General features: G+C 39.7%; 1 protein-coding gene across 1 annotated transcript in view; it reads right to left on the reverse strand.

Moving 5' to 3' along the window:
• The window catches only part of RAF1 (Raf-1 proto-oncogene, serine/threonine kinase), an 83,144-nt gene extending 67,312 nt beyond the window's left edge, over positions 1-15,832 (reverse strand). Inside the window, exon 1 of the mRNA XM_037139329.2 lies at positions 15,450-15,832. The gene's annotated coding sequence lies outside the window, so the exon portion shown is untranslated. The remainder of the gene's footprint in view (positions 1-15,449) is intronic.
• Between the last annotated feature and the right edge of the window lie 2,865 nt (positions 15,833-18,697).

Consider the following 18,697-nt stretch of genomic DNA (forward strand, 5'->3'; position numbering starts at 1 on the left):
TGTAAGATGATGGTAAAACTGTAAGGCTTATGAGAATTGAGAATGATGAAAAAATAGGTTCATTTTCTTCAACTACAATTAAAACCTCACAAGATCATATTATATTCAGTAGGAGGAACAGTGGCTAAAATTGTCTGCCCTATGAAAAAACAGTTTTGGGCCCTGACGTGTGGTTCAGTGGGTTGGGCATCATCCCACAAACCAAAGGGGTGTCAGTTCAACTTCCAGTCAGGGCACATGTCTGAGGTGTAAGTCAGGTCCCAGGTTTGGGGTGTGCAAAAGTCAACTGATCAGTGCTTTTCACACATCTATGTTTCTCTCCCTCTCTTTCACCCTTCCTCCCCTCTCTCTAAAAATAAATAAATAAAATTGTTCAAAAAAAAAATAGTTTTGGGGGCAGAGCAAAATCATGGCTGAATACTCACATCTGAATGTGCTTTTCACGTAACTTCACTATTTCTCCTTTAAGCTTATTCCTTTCTTCAGTCCAGCTTTGGTCCATCTGAGAGACTGTATAATCAATTTTTCAAGATTACCCCAATTTCCTTTAGGAAGTAAGTGCTTTGTTCATTCTTTGTTCCCCTCCACCCCCAATTTGACTGGTCACACAACACTGAGGGAAAAAAACCATTCTCACATATGAAAAGTTTCTGCTGAACAGACATGGTCAAACACCTAAAAATCAAATGTCATCTCATCCAAGCTAGGAAACAATAATATGACTAGTTTGGAAAAGGATTAGGCTACAATTTCCCAACCAGTTCAAAGGGACACGCTGATGCACTGCAAGGTGGTGTGTATGTGTCAATATTTTGAGTTGCCTCACTCCTCTTTCTCAATTTCTGACCACAAACTGGTAACTTTAGCAGATGACTTGCCAGCATAAACTCACATGGAAAAATGTGATACTCTACCCTTCTAAAAATTAACAAGCAGGGGCTGCCTAAGTTTTGAAAAATACCGTTTTTTAAAAAAGGTAATCAATTTATAAATACAAGTTAAAAATCAGCTAGTACAAACAATTATGTTAGAGCAATCAGTTCCCACAAAGAAAGATGACTGTAGCCAATTTCACTTTTAACTTTTGCCACAAATTAGTTTTTCATTATTTTCGTTTTAAGTCACTTTGTCTGAACTCTTTTATAACCCAAATTTTGCTTTTAATCTCCAACTCAGTCAATGTTTTACAGGGAATGAGAAGAGAGGAAAAGTCTAGAAATAAACAAATCTAATTACGAAGAGTATAGCTGTTTTTACTTTTTACAAACCTTTGTTTTCCTTTTATTTTAAATCTTCAAATTTAATGACTTTACAAACATGCCCATTATAAAATAGCACCCTGTTCCCATCCTCAGTTCTCTCTAAAACTTGCCCTGCTTTATTTTTTTCTACAGCACCTAAATGATACATAAATTAATGGGGTTCTTTTTAGAGATTTTATGTATTTATGTTTAAAAAGAGGGGAGGGGAAGGAGAAAGAGAAGGAGAGAAATATTAATCAAGGTGTGGTTGCCTTTCACACACCCCCTACTGGGGACCTGGCCCATAACCCAGGCATGTGCCCTGACTAGAAAACAAACCAGAATTGGTGACCCTTTGGTTTCTAGGCCTGTGTTCAATCCACTAGGCTACACCAGCCATGGCTAAATCAGTGGGTTTTTTAACCCCTTCTTTGCTTTAACCTTCCCTTTCTTCTACCTAACCACACCAAGTAACCTATATTAACAACCTGATATTATTCTTTGGTGATTTTCTCCATGTTTATAATACCCTACAGATGTCATATATACATACAGAGTTTTTACCAGCAATTTGTATTTCCCAATCTACTAATCTTTAAAAAGATATGTTGCCTGATTACATAATACATGTTGAGGGGGTGGGAGGGTTGGAAAATACAAAAATAAATAGCCTATAGATTGCTCCTGCTAACATTTGTGAACATATGAATCTACTCTTTCCTATACATATATATACTTACAAATACTTCTTTATAAAAATGGAATCTTCTTATATATATTTTAGTCCCCTACATTTTCATTTAACATATCTCATCATCCAGGATTAATTAAAATCATCTTTCAACAGTTTACTGAATACATTTTAGATTAAAAAGGTGTAAGTATATAAAGAAAGGTGGTCAGTTACAACAACTACACGTACAAGCTTATGAAAATAGACGACTCAGTTGTTATTAATTTCTCTTTGATGAATATTACAAATATATTAATAAGGGAGAAAAAAGTCCATCAGATGCAACTATAGCTAACTTCTAAGCTATTGGTTTCCTATTAGATTAACTATCAGAAAGAAAAAAGCCTAGGGCCACTTCATATCTATTACGACAGTATTATCAAAAAAAATAACAAGTGTTGGCAAGGATGTAGAGGAATTAGAACCTTCATGTATTGTGGGTAGGAATATATAATGGTGCAATTGCTGCGAAACAATTTGATAGTTCCTCAAAAGGTTAAACAGAACTCCCATATGATCTAGCAATCCCTCTCCTAGGCATATACTCAAAGCAGAAACTAAAAACAGACACTTGTAAACCAATGCTCATTAGCAGTATTATTCACAACAGCCAAAAGGTGGAAATAACATGAGCCCATCAACAAATAAATGAATAAATAAACTATTACATAAACACAGAATTATTTAGTCATGAAAACAAAGGGTGAAATGACAATGGAAAAAATACAAAAAAGATTAAATTTAAAAAATGAAATTCTGACACATGGTACCATATGAACAACCCTCGAAAACACACTAAGTAAGACTTCCGGCCAAATGGAGGGAGATATACTTTGCCTCCTCGAACAACCAAAATAAGGACAACAAAATTTAAAAAAAATTAGAACTGCCAGAAAATTGAAATGTATGGAAGTCCAACAACCAAGGAATTAAAGAAGAAACATTCACTCAGACTGGTAGGAGGTGCAGAGAGGATGTGCAGCAAGGTAGTGGGCTGGAAGATCCACATCTGCATGTGGATAAACCTGGAGGAACAACTGTAGAATAAGACAGATGGCACAACCCAGGGTTCCGGTGGGGGAGGGGGAGCCTCAAAACCTCTGACAGTACAAACCTGTGAGGGCTGCAGCAGCTGGAGAAACTCCCAGTCTCACAGGAAGAGTTCGTTGGAAGACCCATAGGGTCCTAGAACATATACAACCCCACCCACCCAGGAATCAGCACTTGAAGGGCCCAATTTGCTTGTGGGTAGCAGGGGAAGTGACTAAAAGTGGGGCAAGAGCTGAGCAAGAAGCACTGTTCCCTCTGGGACCCCTCCCCCACATGAAGCACCATAACACAGTGACGTAGGTTGCCCCACCCTAGCAAAAACCTAAGGCTCTACCTCTTACTATGTAATAAGTGTGCCAAGATAAAAAAAAAATATATGGCCCAAATGAAAGAACAGATCAAAGCTCCAGAACAAATACAACTAAGTGACAGATAGTCAACCTATCAGATGCAGAGTTCAAAACACTGGTAACCAGGATGCTCACAGAAATGGTTGAGTATGGTCACAAAATAGAGGAAGAAGTAAAAGCTATTCAAAGTGAAATAAAGAAAAATGTACAGAGAACCAACAGTAAAGGGAAGGAAATGGGACTCATATCAACAACACGGAACAGAAGGAAGAAATAAACAACCAGAACAGAATGAAGAAACAAAAATTCAAAAAAATGAGGACAGGCTTAGGAACCTCCAGGACCTAAGTTTAAAACTTTAAACTTTCCAATGTCCAAATCATAGGGATGCCACAAGGAGAAGAGGAAGAACGAGTATTTGAAAACTTATTTCAAAACATAATGAAGGAAAGCTTCCCCAATCTGGCAAAGAAAACAAACTTCCAGAGAGTCCAGGAGGCTCAGAGAGTCCCAAAGAAGTTGGACCCAAGGAAGAACACACCAAGGTACATGATCATTACATTACCCAAGATTAAATAGAAGGAGAGACTCTTAAAAGCAGCAAGAGAAAGGAGACAGTCACCTACAAAGGAGTTCCCATCAGACTGTCAGCTGATTTCTCAGCAGAAACCTTGCAGGCAAGAAGGGCCTGGAAAGAAGTATTCAAAGTCATGAAAGGCAAGGACCTACATCTAAGATAACTATCCAGCAAAGCTTTCATTTAGAATAGAAGGGCAGATAAAGTGCTTCCCAGATAAGGTCAAGTTCAAGGAGTTCATCATCACCAAGCCCTTATTATATGAAATGTTAAAGGGACTTCTCTAGGAAAAAGAACATAAAAAACATGAACAGTAAAATGACAGCAAAGTCACAATTATTAACAACCACACCAAAAACAGAAACAAACTAAGCAAACAACTAGAACAGGAACAGAATCACAGAAATGGAAATCACATGGAGGGTTACCAGCGAGGAGGGGGAGAGTAAAGAATGGAATAAAAGGTACAGGGAATAAGAAGCATAAATGGTAGGTACAAAATAAACAGGAGGAAATTAAGAATAGTATGGGAAATGGGGAAGCCAAAGAACTTATATGTGCAACCCATGGATATGAACTAAGGGCGGGTGGGATGTTAGTGGGAAGGGAGCTGCAGGGCAGAGGGGAATAAAGAGGAGAAAATAAATGGGACAAGTGTAATAGCATAATCAATAAAATATACTTAATTTTTAAAAAATACACACTAGTGAATAAGCCAGCCACAAAATTATAAATACTATTATTCCCCTTATATCAGGAACTTGGAAGAGGCAAATTCATAACAGAATGTAGAAAAGTTTACTAGAGCCTGGGGATAAGAGGAACGGGGACTTATTGTTTAATGTGTACAGGGTTCTGTTTGGGATGTCAAAAAAGTTCTAGAAGTAGTGGTGATGGTTGCACAATGTTGTGAATGTACTTAATGCCACTGAATATAAATATGGTTAATATGGTAAATTTTATGTTATGCATATTTTACCCCACCACCACCAAAAAAGCCTTAGATAAGGGGGCCATTCGGTAGTGTCAGACAGCTACATAAATACTAGTCATGAATATCATGATCCCTACTCTCACAAGTCACATTCCCATTCTAATTCCAGTCTATAATCAAGTCAAGGAAGGCAGAAGAGCATCATTTATCCCCTCATTCTCTCTGGTTAAAATGTTCTTCCATGTATAAAGCTTATGAATGCAGAAAGAAATAGCCAGCAGATAGGGCCAATGAGTTGGGGAGCTCTAAAACAGGCAAATGTCCTCAGAGGCTGGCAGTGAGAACCCAGAGCACTCTACAGATAATGCCCAATAGAGGGGGAAGCTAAATATGCAATGTAACTCTTTCAAGAAATGTCCTAAGGTACAAAGTTCCGAGTATGAGTTTGGTTAAGTATATCCTCTTAATTGTAAGCATCTGTGTGTGTGATAAGCAGTAGGAAGGCACTAAATCCACAGGTGATAAACCTCTGACTCTCCACTCATTCAATTAATATTTGCTATATAATCAAGACAAAGTTTTAAGAACTGAAGATTTATAAACAAGAGTAAGACATGCCCCGCCTTTAAAGAGCTTAAGTCTAGCCAAAGATATAAGACATCTATACAAAAATTTCAATTCAATAAACATTATTTAGCACTTTACATTCAACAAATTGAGCTGTGATCAGAGGCTGCCCACTGTGCTAAACTCTAGGTATTCTAAAGTGATTAAGTTCAGTCTTATAAGGAGAGAGACATAAATAACAAAGTACATATCACAATAAAAAATTCATATAAAATCTACAGTGCACAGTACCAAAAAATTACTCACACAAACCATTTAAGTTTAAATAAACAATATCATAGAACCTCTTTTTTTCTTTTTTGAAGATTTATTTATTTTTAGAGAGAGGGGAAGGGAAGGAGAAAGAGAAAGAGAAACGTCAGTGTGTGGTTGACTCTCACACGCCCCCTACTGGGAACCTGGCCCACAACCCAGCCATGCGCCTGCCCTGACTGGAAATCAAAGCAGCAACTCTTTGGTTCCCAGGCCCACACTCTATCCACTGAGCTACTACACCAGCCAGAGCTCATGGAGCCTACTGTCGAGTGTTGGAATTTAGATTCAATGCTTTCAAAGCACACAGGCCTGGGCCCTCAGCCTCTTAAAACAGTCCCAAACTTTTTGGCACCAAGGACAGGTTTCTCCATGGATGAGGGAGATGGGGGACAGGAGGAAGAGCTCAGGCAAATTGCTAAGAGGGGCTTGGGGAACCCTGTCTTAAAGGAATTTTTTAAAATATATTTTATCGATTATGCTATTAAGTCATCCCAATTTTTTCCCCTTTGCTTCTCTCTGCCCAGTACCGCCCTTCCCTCCAGCATTCTCTCCCCCTTAGTTCATGTCCATGGGTCATGAATCTGTTCTTTGCCTACTCCATTTCCTATACTATTCTTAACATCTTCCTGTCTATTTTGCACCTATCAATTATGCTCCTTGATCCCTGTACCTTTTCCCCCTCTCTCCCCCTTCCCCCCAGCAGCTGATAATCCTACAAATGATCTCTGAATCTATGATTCTGTTCCTGTTCTCATTAACTTTTTTTAGATGCTGTTGTTGATAGTTGCAAATTTGTTCCTACTTTAATATTCACAGCTTTGATCTTTTTTTTCTTAAATAAGTCCATTTAACATTTCATGTAATAAGGGCTTGGTGATGATGAACTCCTTTAAGTTGACCTTATCTGCAAAGCACTTTATCTGCCCTTCCATTGTAAATGGAAAGCTTTGCTGGATAGAGTAATCTTGGATGTAGGTCCTTGCCTTTCATGACTTTGAATACTGCTTGCTATTCCCCTCTTGCCTGAAAAGTTTCTTTTGAGAAATAGGCTGATAGTCTCATGGAAACTCCTTTGTGGGTAATTCTCTGCTTTTCTCTTGCTGCTTTTAAGATTCTCTCTTTATCTTTAACCTTTGGCATTTTAATTACGTGTCTTGGTGTGGTCCTCTCCAGGTCCAACTTGTTTGGGATTCTCCTGGACTTGTATGTCTATTTCCTTCACCAAATTAGGGAATTTTTCTTTTATTATTTTTTCAAATAAGTTTTCAATTTCTTGCTCTTCCTCTTCTCCTCTGGCATCCCTGATTGAGATGTTGGTACATTTGGAGATGTCACAGAGGCTTGTTATACTATCCTCGTTTCTTTCTTTCTTTTTTTTTTTAATTCTTGTTTCTTCTTGCTGTTGTGGTTGAATGCTTATTTCCTCCTATGTTTCAAATCAAGGGCTAAAGGAAATAATAGTGAGAAGAGAAAAAGATCGGGAAATGATATTTAGAAGATGGGTATTCAAAATGGCATTTAAAAGAACAGATAAAATTGAGAAAATAGCCAATCTTTCTTCATTAGATAAAATCACTTAAGGCAGGAACTTTGTCCTGCACCAAGCACAGAAGCCTACACCTACTGAAGTGCTAAAAAATGGTTTCTGAATTCTACTAAAGATAGTATGAGGAATCCATGTTAGCAAGACATAGAAGCAAGAACTGTATGCTTAGTCTGGTAGGCACCAGAGGAGACTCTTGGAAGATTTGCACAAAAAAGTAAGGCCATCACTTCCACCATTGAATACTCTTGTATTTTCATAAAAAAGATATAAAAGATTACCCCAAAACATATTTCCCTCCATGAAAGAAAGCTGGGTAGCTGGTGAACAAAAAGGAAGGTAGCATTATTCTGCACAGCATAACTTCCTGTACACATTTAATTTTGTTGGCATGTGACTTTATTATCTATTTTAAAAATTACTAAAATTTAATTTTTTCTCAAATCTGCACATTAAGAAAGTGACTCTGGCAGTAATGTGGATAATGAACTAGCATAGAAAGAATAAGAAAAAGGAGTTCAGTTTAGAGGTTCTAGCAGTCAAGACAAGTAATAATAAAAGCCTGAACTAATCTGAAGTAGAAAGTAGTTAAAAGAAGCTGAAAAATACAGTTGTCAATGAAGTCTGACAGTGAACTTTGGAGTGATGAAAGGGCCAAACCATGAACTGAACTGATTTTCTATTAAATGTATTTTCCTATTTTAAAGGCAATTATCTTCAGAGAATATGGGGAACTTCCGGCCAAGATGGCGAAGTAGGTAGACACACTGTGCCTCCTCACACAACCAAAATAAGGACAACGACAATTTAGAAACAAAAAACAACCAGTACCAACAGAAAACTGAATTGTATAGAAGTCCAACAACCAAGGAGTTAAAGAAGAAACATTCATCCAGACGGGTAGGAGGAGCAGAGTCAGGCGGTTGGGCAGAGAGGGGACCTCAGGCATGCAAGGCAGCAGCAGGTATACCCAAAGAAACAGTGGATTGTGGAGGGGCACGGTGCACAAGGTGGCTGGCAGACCGGGCGGTCCCATATTTGCATACAAATAAACCAGGCAAAACTAGGGAACAAGACAGACCAGGGTCCCAGCGGCGGGAGGGGGGGTAATAAAGCCTCAAAACACCAACTGAAAACACCTGTGGGGGGCTGCGGTGCCAGGAGAAACTCCCAGCCTCATAGGAGAGTTCACTGAAGAGACCCACAGGATCCTAGAACATACACAAACCACCCACACGGGAATCAGCACCAGAAGGGCCCAATTTGCTTGTGGGAAGTGACTGAAATCTGGCAGAGCACCACTGTTTCCTCTTGGACCCCTCCCCCACATACAGCATCACAACCCGGCAACGTGGCTTATCTCACCCTGGTGAACACCTAAGGCTCTGCCCCTCACTACATAACAGGCACACTGAAACCAAAAAATGGCCCAAATGAAAGAACAGATCAAAGCTCCAGAACAAATACAGCTAAGCAACAAAGAGATAGCCAACCTATCAGATACACAGTTCAAAACACTGGTAATCAAAATGCTCACAGAATTGGTTGAATTTGGTCGCAAATTAGAGGAAACAATGAAGGCAATGCTGAGTGAAATAAAGGAAAATGTACAGGGAACCTATAGTGATGGTAAGAAAACTGGAACTCAAATCAATGGAGTGGACCAGAAGGAAGAAAGAAACATCCAATCAGAAAAGAATGAAGAAACAAGAATTCAAAAACATGAGGAGAGGCTTAGGAACACCCAGGACATCTTTAAACATCCAAATTATAGGGGTACCAGAAGAAGAGGAAGAGCAACAAGCGGAAAAGTTATTTGAAAACATAACAAAGGAGAATTTATCCAATCTGGCAAAGGAAATAGACTTCCAGGAAGTCCAGGAAGCTCAGAGTCCCAAAGAAGTTAGACCTAAGGAGGAACACGCCAAGGCACATCATCATTACATTACCCAAGATTAAATAGGAGAGAATCTTAAAAGCAGCAAGAGAAACAGAGACAGTTATCTACAAAGGAGTCCCCATCAGACTGTCTGCTGATTTCTCAAGAGACCTTACAAGCAAGAAGGGCCTGGAAAGAAGTATTCAAAGTCATGAAGGGCAAGGACCTACATCCAAGATTACTCTATCCAGCAAAGCTTTCATTTACAATGGAAGGGCAAATAAAGTGCTTCCCAGATAAGGTCAAGTTCAAGGAGTTCATCATCACCAAACCCTTATTGTATGAAATGTTAAAGGGACTTCTCTAAGAAAATAAAAAACATGAACAGTAAAATGACAGCAAAGTCACAATTATTAACAACCACACCTAAAACAAAACAAACTAAGCAAACAACTAGAACAGGAACAGAACCACAGAAATGGAGATCACATGGAGGGTTAGCAACAGGGGAGTGGGAGGAGGGGAGAGGGGAAAAGGTACAGAGAATAAGTAGCATAGATAGTAGGCAGAAAATAGAGGAAGGGTAAGAATAGTATGAGAAATATAGAAGTTAGAGAACTTGTAAGTATGACACATGGACATGAACTAAAGGGGGGAATGTGGGTGGGGGGCAGGGTGAAGGGGAGTGAAGGGGGAAAATGGGACAACTGTAATAACATAATCAGTAAAATATACTTAAAAAAAGAAAAAGAATGTGGGAAGTATAAGAGGAACATTATCTTTTTAAAAAATATTTTATTTATTCATCTTTAGAGGGGAAGGGAAGCAGTGAGGGAGAGAAATATTAATGTGTGGTTGCCTCTTGTGCATCCCCTGCTGGGAACTGGCCCACAACCCAGGCATGTGCCCTGACTAGGAATCAAACCACAGTTAGGAACATTATCTTTATGTCTGCTGTTTACTGTTTAGCAACCATTGTTAACATCTACGTGTATTTTTTTTCCTATGTGTAGGGTTTAAATTTTTTAACAGCTTAAAATATAATTCATATACCATATAAATCACGCACTGAATGTACAAATAAATGGTTTTTACTATATTCACAGAGTTGTACATCCATCTCTACAACCAATTTTAGAACACTTTCATCACCACAAAAAGAAACCCCTATCATAGTCACGGCCCATTCCCCACTCCCTCCAGCTCCCAGCAACTACTAATATACTGTCTGTCTCTGCGGATTTGCTTATTCTGGCCATTTCACAAAAATGGAATCATACAGTATGTGGTCTTTTCTGACTGGACTCTTTCATTTAACATAATGTTTGTAAGGTTTATACATGCTGGAGAATATATCAGTACAACATTTCTTTTTGTTACTAAATAATATTCCACTGTATTAAGATACATATACAACTGTGATTATTTCAGATATATAATTTTATGTTCAGCATTTTTCATGTCACAAATGTTTCATATATGCCATATTTAATAAAAAGCATAGTGTCCCATCAAGTGGCTATACCACAGTATAGGAAATCACTTTATTATTGTTAAACATTTGAATTCTTTCCAGTTTTTTCTATTGTAAACAAACTTTGTTAAGTCAAATGGGAGCTCCTTTCTGAATGATCTATCTGGATCCAGAGAAATGCCTCTCCCAAAAACTCAGCTTCCTAAAGAAACCAGCCACCAAGAACAAGAATCATGTTCTTCCAAGGGAAACTCAGATTTTCATCTATCCCAAGCATTGGTAATGGGTAGATGTTAAAAGCTATCCGAGGCTGAAAAGGATGTCTCCAAAATACCCATTTTAGGAATAAAATCTCGTAATTGTAAAGATATATTAGCATAGTTAAACAATAACCAGCCTGTCTCTTCCACCAGAAATGTACATGGATGGAGAAAGGTAAATACTTCACCCAAATGTGATGCCTAGTATTAAGTAGCTTCAAAGAAATCAGAAAACTTTTTTTCCATAACAGATTGAAATAAGATAAATGGAAAAAAATCTTAAGTGAAACAGTAAAGATGTACTTATTCTTGCTACCAACTGACAGTAAGTGTAATTCAACGAGTAGAAAGAAGAGAAAATGACACTAGTATAGACAACAAGGTCCTCAGAAGCAACCAGACATACTAGGTTTTTATTGCCATTGATGGTCGCTGCCTGCTACTTCCCATTCATTAACCAAAAATGTAAACAATCTCTAAAACACAAACTAGTTTTAGGATTGTTAATCCCCACCCAGTAAAAATCCCTTAGAATTTAGTCTAAAAATAAAACTATGTGTCAAGTGTTCCTCAAGAAAAACTATGTACACTGATTGGAATGTGAAGCAATTAATACACTTTGTGAGTGATTTGCCAAAGAGACTTCAGACAGTCTGGGCCAAAACCAGTAACAAAAAAACAACACCCACTGGACATTTTCCTTGGGTAAATTGAGATCCTAGGAGTAATTTTAGAAGAAAGGCTAACATCTGAAGTTAACTACTAAAATCACTGAGATCCATACAAGTATTCCAGGAGAAATGAAGGAAACAGATGACTCAACGAGTATAAAATTAAAGATTAAAACTTTACTTCATAATTAAGGAATTTTTACTCACAACTTTAAGGCAAGAATAAAACACCCAGCCTTTATAGACAAGGTAGTTTAGCTCTAAACATGAAGCACTAACTGAATTTAACACAAATATCTAGTATTAACCTAGTCTGTTAAATAAAAATTTTAATCCATCCATACACATATGTGAACCCACAAAACAGGGCAACACAAACCCTATTATCCCATCTTAAATGAGCCCAGTGTTCCTTGATTTCCAATTAATTTAGTCAAGGTGAGCAATTTTCCAACTACAGTTATTTGTTTTGAAAAAAATGAGACTTCCACAAGCTGCACAATTTAAAAAACAAAAAAGCTTTTCAAGTCAAAGCACAATTTTGTGGTTTCATAAACCCCCTACTGTCACATTAGTCCACTGCTTTTCAAAGGCAATATTTAAAATTCTCTTCTGCAAGTCAACATTAAGGCATGCTGTTTGGCTAACAAGCTCCTCCCAAGACCAGGATTATTATGTATGGCCTATTATGTTCCTAACATACAAACAAAAGCACTCTCTCATGTAACATTTTTCTATTTTTAGGCAGTAAGTTACCAACGAAGTTTTTTCTGAAATTAAAATGTAACACAATCATACATCTAACAGACTACTTGAAACAGTAATTTGAAGTTATTAGTTATATTTTCCATTTAATAAGTAATCTAGTGCTTCTGGAAAAGTTCAATTTAATTTGCAAGAAGTTGTTTAATCTTCACAGCAAACTACCTACCGTGGATTTTACAAATGGCATGTTTTAAACTAAAAGGAACTAGTTTCAAAGCAGCTGTAACACAACACTTGATATTTTATCATTCTGTTTCATCTTTTAGATACTTTTCATCATAAATGACCAGCTTATTTAATCTGCTTCTCAGTGTTTTCTTCTGTTAAACCAAATTCCATTAATATGTTTTAGTGTACTTCACTTGAGCCTTCTACTTTGAAGGCATACACTTTTTTTCCAACTATTGATAAGAGTTTTTTTTTTACCAGACTAAGCAATCCCACTACAATTTATACCATGTACCTAAAAGATAAACTTTTACAACAGAAACAGTAACAGGTTTATTTTCCCAACTATCCAGTGTTCAACTGAGTCAAATATTTCTGCTGAATTTAAACAACTTAGTCCTTGAAGTGGAAAGAGTGGAAACAAGCCAAAAGAATCGTTTTCAATTAAATTTATGGGGGCAATATTGATTAATAATATTGTATGTTTCAAGTGTACAATTTTATAATACATCATCTGTATATTCCACTCTGTTCTCACCACCCAAAGCCTAGTCTCCTTCCATCACCATCAAAAGAATTTTAATGTTCTTCAGTGGTACATAAGCATCACAACCCAAAAAAGACTTAGGAACTGTTAGCTGAAGTCTGATAATATGATAACAATCATCATTTTCACATAGCATTAATCATAACACAGCTATTTTGGGGAAATCATGTTCAGAGAGCTAAAGACTTTATAACTGAATTGGAATCCGTGGAATTACCCCAAAGAAAGAGTTTACTATATAAAACACATTTACTAAACTAAAAATACCCACTTGCAGTCTACTCTTTTTCAGATGTTTTATATATATTCTGCCAATTTCTATATGACTGAGGAACTTGGTTTTTATGATCAACAGCCATTTAAAATGTAGTGACTACAGGGTACTACATTTATAAAGTCGACAGTTTTGTGAGCAAGTTTAACTTGAGAACAGAGATTTTCAACCTTATTCATCCATAGTACACACAAAGTACTGTAATTCTGCACCACATCAAAAACTATGTTTTAGCCAATCTGACAAAAATAGGTATAATTTTGATTAATTCACACAGGACAGTTATTGTTGTGTTGGCTGTTGTCATTTTTTTTTAATTTGACAATCTAAGGGACAGTGCCTCCGATTAAACAGTTGACTACTGCACGTTTTAAAAACTCCTGCAGCACATGCCACACACCCGTTGGAAATCGCTGTTTTAGAAGAACGTTCTGCAAGAATCCCTAGGAATAGGAGTTCAGTTTATTCACTGTGTAAAGCACTTATTAAAAACGTACTCCCTAACCAGGTAGCAGTTGGTTAGAGCCTTGTCCCACCCAATTCGCCAAGGTTGAGGTTGGATTCCCTGTCAGGGTACATACCAGAATCAACCAAGGAATGCATAGATAAGCGGAACAACAACTCTGTGAACAAGAATGGATGTCGCTCTCACCCCTTCTCCACCTCCCGCTCTCCCTCTCTCTAAATCAATAAATAACTTTTTAAGTGTTCTTAACTGGGTTTAACAATTACTGTCTTCTCAATTACTATTACCTTCAACATCAACAAAAGAACAAAAATTAGTTATCAGAAAGAAAAAAGCAACACTCATTTAAAATAATCAAATTAAATAAAGTAGTTCGCTATCTTCAACAAAGATCCTTCACAATCTAGACAGCTTTTCTTTCAAACCTTCATCTCTCACCTACTTCCTTCCAGCACCCCCGACTATGGACTTATTACTCCCGGAACTCATCCCAACTACAGCATGTTCAGCTGTAGTAGAATGAGTATCAGCTGTTCCCTTGCTTTAGAATGCCCTCCCCTCCTCCTCACCTGGTGTGCACTTACTCATCAGTCCAAACTCGTGAAAGTCCCTTCCACCGGACAAGCCTCCGCAACTCCCTCAAGGAAAAACTAGTTCCCAGAACACTTGGTAAGTCCATCCCTATCACCGCGCACTCTTTTCATGCCTGAGGGGGAATGGAGGACAGACGCCCCCCTCTCCGCCCACAAACAACAAGGCAAGCAGAAATGATCAATGAACGTGCGCTGAATTCATCCCCACATCGATTAAGTGATCCTCTAGAACCTAGTCACGTCTCAAGGAGACATAGGAGATCCTATCATCTTCCCACCAGAGAACGAATACCAGAGGGCACACCCAGAGCTCTGGAAAGAGAACAATGAATGAACACAGCCGCCTCACCTCTCCTGAAGTCCAAACTCCTCTCTGGGCATCGCCTAGCGCTGCAGAGGCTCTCTGCAGCTGCAGAACTGAGGCATCCTGGCGGATCTCACTCCACACAAAGACAGCCCTGGCTTTTCAATTCCAAAGCATCCCAAAGCCAACAGTCACTATAAGCATCCCAAAGCTTTCATTGGTAACCCACAGAGTCCTGAAAACCCGAGGCGAGGTCTCTATGCCTTTGTGGTGGGTCACTGACCCATATCCTCCTCTTGTCCCAGATTCCTCTCGTCTTCCTTAAAAAGGGTATCACTTGAGTGACGGACTTTGAGAGAAGATGCAAGCCCGGGCCCCCCCCTCCAGGTTAGAAAGAAAAGGAATTAGCCCATCTAAGTTATAACACAATACGGTGCAGCTGTGGGCGGATTTTCCCATTGCCAAAATTATGAAGAATGTGCACCGGGTACAGGGGTGGCGTTGGCACGTTTCCCCGAAACACAAGGAAATTACAGTGGGGATGTGGGGAACTCAGCTCGACGGCCATGACACTGGGCCCGGGGCCACCCAAGGTGACAGCGGGTTGGCTGGGGCCCTCCACCTTCCAATTGTGAGGCCGCTCCGTCAGTACAGCCCAGTACGGGCCGCCAGGGAACCGGCCCCTTCAGCCCCGCCGCAGGGCTACCCCGGCATCCAGGGCCTGGCCCTGCCGCCTACCTGAAGGAGCCTGGCCGCCTCCGTTTCCCCGTCGTCAGGCAGCAGCTTCTGGGCCGCTCCTCCTCCCCGCGGCGGGTGAGGGAGCGGGAGGCGGTCACATTCGGCGAGTCCCCAGCCCAGGGGACGGGGCCCCGGGCAGCCCCGGCATTGTCGCACTCACGCTCCGCGCTTCAGGGCACACGCCCCAAAGCCCGGCCAGCTGGCCCTCTCTGGAGAGAGGCCCAAGGAGAGCGGCAGGGAACCCTTTCCGTCTCACGGTGCTCGTCCTCCTCTTACTCCCGCCATCTAAAATGGCGACCTCAGCGCCGGCGGTGAAGAAATTCTCGGGCGGCCCCGGCTAGCGAGCTTTTGGCTCGGTGCTCCTCCTCCCGACCTGTGGCGCCACTGGCTCACGGCTTCTGCGCGAGTCTGCCTGGCACTCAACTTCAAAGTTGGCTCGGGCATCTATTGCTCTGGCCTGCACTCAGGCCCCTCCTCCTGATGAGGGGGTGTGGCCTCGTGATGGCGCTGGTCGCCATTTCAGAGAAGTGGAGGTTGCAGGGCGTGTACTTGACTGGCCCTGGGCTGAGGCTGTCGGCAGTAGAGGAGGGCCAGAGATTGGCTGCCGCCGGAGAATCTGAGGCCTAGACTGGGGAGGAAGGCCACCCTGCCAGCATCACAAGGCCCGGAAGTACCTGAGGATATTCAGCAGTAGAAGACTTGTCAGCCCATCCTCTCCGGAGTCAGACACTTGGGATGTCGAATCGCAACTTCGACACTTACCAGTTATGTGGGGAAGTCCCTAAACTTTTCTGAGTTTTAGTTTCCTCATCTGTAAATTGAGGTTCCTTTTACCCCATCAAATTGGCAAAATGTTGAAAAGACTTACCCAGTGTGATTCAAAGTAGATGAAAGCTGTTGTCCCCCCTCCCTCAGTAATGGCAGGAATGGCTATCCGGGGGGCAGTTGATTATCTATTGACATTTTTAACGTGCTTACCATTCCAGGAATTCCACTTCTAGGCACTAATTCTAAAGAAATGTGTACATACATGAACAAGAAGGTATATGCTTAGATGTTTATTGCCATATTGTTTGCAGTAATGATACACTTGGAAAAACGTGAATTAAATAGGAAACTGGCTAAATAAATGTAGCTACCTCCCCAGTATGGAAGATCTGTTAAAAAATAAATGAGCTAGATCTATGTACTGATTTTTTAAAATTCCAAGACAATATATTTTTTAAAGTAGAACATATATGACATATTATTAAAACACAGGCACACAACTGCTGTGTGCAACATTACATTTCTGAGAGTCTATTGCGTACCAAATATTGTTCTAAGTATTGGGAAATCAATAATCAAAAGCCCTGCCTTCTAGTAATGGGAGGCCAAAAGAAAGTACAAGTAATATTCAGGTAGTAATATGTGCAATATAAAGGAGAATGAAGTGAAGCAGGATGAGATAATGACAGGAGTGTGGTCCAGCATAAAAATAAATGCAGGGGGAAAGATGAAAGCACTGAACATGGAGGAGCCATGAGGGGCTTGTTTATAAGAATAGGAATAACAAAATAGAATCACACAATCTTGAAGATCTAATTGGCCTTATTGAGTGATTCATGAATTGGGCAGCATCCTGTCTAGCAACTAGAAGGGCGTCCTAAGGGTACAAAATGGAAGGTTTTTATAGGAAGAAGGGTGGGGCAAGGGAGCTATTAGTGAAAGAAAAATTATTATTTTCAGGTATGGACATCTTTCTCTGGGCAAAGAGAAAGGGAAGGGTTTTTATGATGCAGATTGCTTCTTTCCAAGGGGAATGCAGAAGGCCTGTGTGACACATTATTGGTACTTGACCAGAATATTCCAGACTGGTTAATTAAGATTGTGTCTGGGAGAGGTTGAAATTGCAGTTAGGTCAGGTATTAAATCTAAGTTTTGTAACATGGACTTTTAGCAGAGTGACTCATTTTGGGCCTATGGTGTTTTCTTTAACATAAGAGTAACAACACTTCACATGATTAAATGAAATAAAACATGGAAAGCACTCAGCATCGAGTTTGGGTTTTGAAACTTCAATTTGTGGAGTTTGACAGCCTAGGTTCAAATTTGGACTCTGCTACTTCCTCATCTGTGACTTGAAAACTCATTTAAACCTCAGTTCTTCAGTTTCCTCATCTGTAGTGAAAACATGATACTACCCACCTGTTAGCATTGTAAGGCTTTAGTGAGTGTCATATTTAAAGCATTTGGAATAGTGCCTGACTCATATTAAACATAAAAGTGTCAATAGTAATTACTGTAGCTGTCTCTTACCATCATTACTATTTAGGGCAGAGCAGCAAAGCCACCCCTGCTGAGCCCTAGGCCATTTCTTTCAGTTGACCCAGCTGATATTTGCCCAGCACTTCCCAGCTTAGAAAGCTTAAGGAACCTCCGCCACATTCGAACCTCTCAGCTAGCCAATAAGAGTGGCTACTGAATTTTTGTTTCGAAGCAAAATTCACATGCAATTAACCATTAAAGTGAATAATTCAGTGGCATTCAGTATATTCACAATGTTGTGCAACCACCAACATCATCTAATTCCAAAACATTTCCATCACCTCAGAGTACAACCCCTTAGCCATTAGGCAGTTTCTCCCCAGCCCACCCCCACTCAGCCCCTGGCAGCCACCAGTACATGTTCTATCACTGTGGCTTTATTTGTCCTGGATATTTCATATAAATAGAGTCATACAAAATGTGGCCTTTTGTGTCTGGCTTCTTTCACTTAACACGTGTTTTCAAGGTTCATTTATGTGGTTGCATGTTATCAGTAGTTCATTTCTTTTTATAGCTGAATATGTAAATACCACATATGTTTATCCATTCATTGTTGATGGACATTTGGACTGTTTCCATCTTTTGGCCATTAAGCACAGTGTTGCTACGAGCATGCATGTATATGTACTTTGAGTACCTCTTTTCAATGTTTTCAGGCATATACCCAGGAGTGGAATTACAGGGATCATTTTGCACTCCCACTGTGTTGCATGTCCCCACTCTGAAACCTCTAGTTTGGTGTATTGACCTAAAAAATGTCAAAACCTGTACAGAATTTTTGTAAGAGTTTATTTGAGCCAAACTGATGACATATGCAGGGAAGCAGATCTCAAATGCTCCAGAAAATAACAGTGTTGCCATTTCTTTTATGCATTTGAAATTAAGGAGAGACCAGGAGGAAGATTACAGGAAAGAGGGAGAAAGTAAAGTGGAGATTGGGT

This window comes from Artibeus jamaicensis, unplaced genomic scaffold, assembly GCF_021234435.1.
Source record: "Artibeus jamaicensis isolate MK-2021 breed Jamaican fruit bat unplaced genomic scaffold, CSHL_Jam_final contig_519, whole genome shotgun sequence".
NCBI classification, from domain to species: Eukaryota; Metazoa; Chordata; class Mammalia; order Chiroptera; family Phyllostomidae; genus Artibeus; species Artibeus jamaicensis.